Below are 6,323 nucleotides of genomic sequence, written 5' to 3' on the forward strand. Positions count from 1 at the left end.
GCTATAATCTATTTATATGCTGAAGCATCGCACAGCGCTGGGCACTGGGAGAAATTCACTCCACAAACCACCGAGCCCAGGCCCCCTGAAGAGTGAGCTGACATCCAGGACTGTCAGAAGCGGTTGAGCTGCATGTTGTGGCCTTACGGTATGACGAGACCTATTTGAAGGGTCACAACGGGCACTTTTTGGAAATGAAATAGAAAGGAAAAGTCAGAGTGGCTCTCACAGGGTAAACGGGAGGACCGTTTCATGTGGTTTCATTAGCTGTTAGTCTGCAATGTAAAATACATCTGTTTCAGCGGTTCACAGTCAAACAGGTTTAAAAAACACTGCTCTAAATACACCCTGCCCTGTCATTCTATTGAAAACATACAGTTGCTTCAAATGACATAGTTGATGCCTAAGGGCACAGGTCGTGGGGTGAGACTGTGTGCTTTGAATCCTGACTTTGCCATTTTCTAGCTGTGTGATCTTGGCCAAGTTACCTAACCTCTCTGTGTTTCTTCATATGTAACGTGGCTATTATAAGTGCCTACTTCTAGGGCTATTGTGTAATTTAGATGAGGCATAGACATAAAGCAATGACTAGCACACGGCAAGTGCATAATAAGTGAAGGTAAGCTGTTACGTTAATATTCAACCAGTTCCCTAAAGAACAAAAACATAGAGCTTCATAAAATGGTAACCTCCTGATTTCCTAGAACCACCTTAATTTCCAAAAATATTCAAGATTGTTTCCTATGATGCTCTAGGATTAAGAGTCTTTGCAAATGACTGTTGGGCATAAGCACGACAGTCCTGCCCTTGGCCCAACGGGTGAGCCTTAAACAGGCAGACTCTGACTTCTGTAAATTAGGAGCCGAGCCTGGAGGGGAGAGCTGTGGCCGGCGCTCTGCGCACTGACCTCTGTTCTGGAGCCAGCAGCCGGTTCCTGGGGAGGCCCGTCCGGTGCTGTCCCCTCTGCCCAGCGCTGTCCCCTCCCCCTTGTGGCACAAGGACAGCCACATTCCTGGGGACCTGAGAGTCCAACCAAAACCACACAGAAAACACGGAGAAAGCACTCAGAGCAAACGAACAGGTTTAAGACAAATTTTCAGACACGACACACAACCAACAATTCAACAAAGCAAACCAAAGGCTTCTAAGTTAATTGTGTTTGTGAATGTGGGGCTGTGTCACTCCATAATTCAGCATGTTATCACTTTACAGATTTAAGAGGTATCCGGAAAAAACCATTACTAATTAGGCTAAACAGATTTCTCACTGGAGAGGCAGGATCCCCGCCCACCCCCAGCGCACCCCAGGAAACACAGCGAAGATGCCAGAAAGCAAGACCCGGCACGTTGCTGTGGCCCGGTGTCTGCGTCCCAACGGCCCACACGCTATTGTTACAGCGGAGTGACATCAAGCAGACCCCACCGACGCCGACTTTCCTGGGGCCACGCAATGACGTCCACACAGCACCCACCCACATTGGGGCCACGGCCTGCACCCCACACCCGGTGGGAACCTAACGGCAGCTCCGAGCAGCTGGGTGGCCACCACGTCAGGTGGCTCTTCCCTGGAAATCGTGGGAATGCGTCAATGTTTCCAGAATCATCCAGAGATGAATACAAAGTCTGCTGCGTCTGAGCAAGGAAATGCAGCAAAAATAAGTCTTAATAGCATAATTTAGACTTGATTAAAATGCATAAAGGCCACAGATGTGGAAGTGTAGCGCTTCCCCGTTTGATGCCAGACTGACATTTTCCCCCTCTTGATTTAATTCACTTTGATTACCCAATTATTCTTAAACTCATTCTCTCGGTTTCAGCTCCAATGAAACGGATAACGGTACTAACTCATAATGTGGTTTCCACCCCAGTCTCAATACCGCTCCACAAATGCTCGCCCAACAACATGACACGATTATCCCAGGCTGCGATATTACAACATGGCAAAACAGAATAAGCCTTTAAACGTTTGAAATAAAGCAACACAGAAAACCACCCCCAGAAGACTCTGAGGGTCTCTCTCTGCGACAGGAGATGGGGCACGGAAATGCTGTAGTTGCCGTAAACCCAGGATTATTACCTGACGACGTCTGACAAAGACGTGGAAACATTGTGAAACTGATCAGTAAGTTACAAACGTGACTCTTTTCTAAAGCGAGTCCCGACCAACATAAGGAGGCTGTCTGTGTGACCAGCTGTGTCCCCGACAGGCAGCTCGGTCTTGTCACTAAGTGAGGTGCACGGACGGCCTCTCCCTCCACTTGTAAATTCCAGGATGTCTAGTCTCTTTCTCATAAAAACTGGTGACGACCCCCCGAAGCACAAGCCCTCGGATGGAAGCCCAAGAGACGAGTCAAGGTTTAGAAAAACAAGAAATTTCTAGAACACATTCTCAAAGTGCCTGTGGCCCTTTTTGTTTCTGAAACTTCAAATGTCCTTTCGTTTCTGTGAGCGATGGCTGTAGGACAACACTAAAGCCGTTTTCCACGTGCTCAGGACTTCAGTTTCCAAAGTGCACACACGACCTCGTTTCATCCACGTCACCCCCCGCGGGATTGATACAACAGTTGGCGGTATCGGCTGTCACAGTCACTTCATGAAAATCCAGCTGCTAATAAACAGCCCTAGCCTCACACGGTCCTTCTGGAAATACCACGTGTCGGCACCCCTTCCCCGCCAAAGGCTCATGGCAAGCTGGGGTCCGGGTCACCTGTGAGGCTCCTAATCTCTGTGTACATTCCCAAGGGCCGCCCAGACTTTTCAGGGCTCGGGGACAGCGAGGAAGGGCAAGACACTGTGAAATAAGGCGGAAACACAGCGCTGGCTGACTTGGGGCCACGTTCTCCCCGACGGGTCTGCAGGTGAACCCCACCGCGCGCTTCGTCAAGCAGCAAAGAGCTCGGGGCTCCGTCTCAGTTTGCTCATCTCTCTGTGCTCAAGACGATTAGCTGGAGGGAAGTCTCGCCTGCCACCGCCTACCAGAGTCTCCACGGCAAAGCTGCCCACGTTTCCACTCCGTCCCCTGGGAGTCAGCGGTCTCGTGGGTCAAAGCCACCACGCTGCTCACTGACCCACTGCTGGGCTCCAGGTCAGCAGACCCTTCGTCCGACAGAGGGCCGGGCACGTAGCAGTAATGAGCGCTACATGCCACGTCTGTCGCACATCTCCTTCACAAGCTTATTTAAGTCAAACGGATCTTTACAAAAATACATTGAAAACTATAAAATACTACACACGTATGTATCAGCTGCAACTTCTCAGCCATGCAGAAATTACAGAAGGTTCCTGCTGGAAGGAATCTTAGAAGTCACCCAAAATAGCTGGGAAATGTGAGACCCAAAAGTTTAACCGACTACATAAACTGGGACAGCTCCGAATGAGGGGGTCCCAGATACCGCCCCCCCAGGTCTCTGCCTGTTCGGGGAGGCCATGCCACGTGCCCCACGATGGGCACCCTGACCCGACCCACCTGTGCCTCAGACCGCTGCCAAGCTGACCTCCAGTGAAACACGTGGCCGGGGGGGGAGGGCGGGCAGGTCATTAAATATGGAGGGTTTCCTCCAAGTCACGATGCCAACACCAATTTGTTCCAAGCGACTTGGGCAGAGCCTGTCATTCTCCTCTTCTTTCCTGACCATAAAACGTGGGAACATCCTCCTCCTGATGCTCGACGCCCTCTGCCAACCACCTGAGCCCGGCAGGCTGAGGCCCCGAGCAGCTTCCTGCGCCAGGCCAGCAGGGCTTCAAAGCGAATCAGAATCATGGGGACGCACGGTGCACACGTGCTCCGACACCTCACAGATGACGGCACGGCCTGCGGGTGCACCGGCCTCCCCCGCCATGCGCTCCTCGCCGTGTATCTATTTGCCATCGGCTCCCTGTGTCCCTGGGGCTTCTCGCTGGGCAGCAGGGGGGCAGAGGCCGCTGCAGGGCCAGGGAGGCGGGCCTGGCGTGCTCTGGGGGGGCGGGGTGGGACCCTGAGCCGCCCGGAGGACCAGGGCTCCAGATGCTGGCCGTAGAACCGGCAGCTGGAGAGGCAGCCTGGCAGCCACCAAGGCCTAATGACCCAGCGCCCTCCCTGCCTGGCGCCCAGGACCGGATGACCCTGGAAGGACCGGGAGAAGAAGCGGCCCCACCCCCCCATGACAGACACATACACACTCCTGAACTTCTGACCGAACTGCTCATCAGCCAGGCCGGTAGGGCTCCAAGCACATCACACTTAATTTAGAAGGATCCAGGATGTGCCCCCTCCTGCCTCTAGGTCTCCTCCGCGCGGAGCCTCGTCCCTGCTGTGGGTCTGGCGTGAGCACGGAGGGGGGACCCTGGGAGCCGCTACTCCAGAGCGAATGAGGCCCCAGGGGGAGGCGTCCCCACGGAGGAGACGCACTCTGCCCAAGGACCGGCCTTCTCCCATGACGGACTCTAGCGCCCACGAAGCACAGGCATCTGGTTTCCCTGCACCAACTATGTTGCTCACGAACTCACATCCGCAGCGTCTCCTGAGCGCCAGCACCGGTCCGTTCGGGAGCCGGGACCGACAGGCCGGCCTCACTGTGGTCTCGGGCGCAGGGACGAAGGAAGGTTCTCAGCGTAGGCATAAAAAGGCTGCGCATTTTATTTCACGGAGACCCGCGGGCCGGTGCCTCGGACCAGGCCGGGAGGGCCGAGCGCGGCAGCAAACTGGGACTGTCGTGCAGACACAGCACGGCTCCGGCCGGCAGCTGTGGCAAGCGCGTGCACCCCGACGCTCTCCTACCGGGGCCTCATGCACGACCTCAGAGACCCCTACTTGCAGACGGTGGGTCACGCGGCACTTTCTCAGGAGCACCTGTTCGTGGGGCACCTGAACCAAGATGATCGAGTGCGATCCATTCCTATGATAAAACGCTCTAAAACCATTAAAGTCAGGCTTTGAAGATTTTCCAATCATTAAGTGTTAATGGTTATGGGCCAACTCTGCACATATGCAGTTGATTAAGAAGACAAAACACAAAACAGCGTGCACATCGTGGTCCTTGTCTTTAATACACAAGAGGGATGCACGTTTGTAGAAAAAAAAGGGAGAGACGCCCAAACGTTACCTGTGTTACTTGGGATTGAGGGTTGACGTTTTATTCTTTATACACATCTGTATTTTCCAAGCTCTCTGCAATGAATATTCATAATCGAGAAACACGTTATTTTTTTATGATCCCTGTGGCAAGGGGATGTTAAGCTGGGGTGGGTGAGAGCCCACGGGGCTGTCCACAGGCACGCAGTGTCAGAGACTGCAAACAGCACAACGGGAGGTTCCGCCAGGGGGACGCCGGGCTGAGGACAGCCGTGTGTCGCTGGGTATTAAATTCCACAGAGCCGCCTGCCAATCACATACCATCCCTTTAGTGCTGTCCCTAAAACACCTCCCTGCCAGAGGGTCCCGCGGGTCTGGCTGCCAGCCCCAAAATGCCACGGGTGAGGCCGGCGGCTCTCCCCCCGGGAGGGTCCCCTGCACGTGGAAAATAAACGTGTGCACTCGGGCCAGGCACGGTGCGACCAGGAGAGCAAAACAGATGGATGCCGGGGATAAAACCGCCGTCTGGTCGGGATTGATAATGAACCGTTACATCCTAGCTGCAATTACCTAATTTCTGAAACTGTGTTATAAATACGCCGTCAGTGGAGTTCGCTGGCGAAGAAAGGACGTGGACCAGAAACGGCTGGACGAAACACCACCAGCTCCCAAAACGAGCATGCTTCTCCCTCACCTTAGCTGAACGCTATGTGGAGGATGAAGGGACACGTTCCCTGGGCAGCCTGGGGGAGCTAATGAGCAGCTCTGCTTCATAAACAAAATCAGTCACCAAAGGGCATCGAAAGACGCCCCTTCCGTCACAGATTTCCACCTCACTCACGTCACAGAATTGCAGCGGCAACGGAGGGGGGGGGGGGGGGGGCTTTGTGAGCGGTGCGTGTGGGAATAAGTTAATTTAAGATGAATGCAAAGGAAAAATGCAAGCAGGCATCTGTTCATTCAGCAACAGGCTCCGGGGTTTTACTGTTACTATTTTTCTTGCAAAATTTTATAAAATCCCCAAAGCTCTGTAACATAGAAGCAAATGAGCCTTCCTCCCTCGAGTGGCAAGTGCAGCCTGGACCAGCGTGAACCGGCCAGAAAACAGGACGCGGGTAAACCCCAGGCTGGCACCGCACCTCTGTGCTAGTTGCTAACAGAGCAGCATTGGGGGCGGGGCTGAGCTGCCTGCTAGTTTTCTCCCAACTCAAATCATCTGCTAATGTCATCTCTGCACTTATTCCAGCCAGGAGGTGTGGTGGCGCCTACCCCCC

Source organism: Panthera onca, chromosome F1 (assembly GCF_046562875.1).
Source record: "Panthera onca isolate mPanOnc1 chromosome F1, mPanOnc1 haplotype 2, whole genome shotgun sequence".
Classification (NCBI taxonomy): Eukaryota; Metazoa; Chordata; class Mammalia; order Carnivora; family Felidae; genus Panthera; species Panthera onca.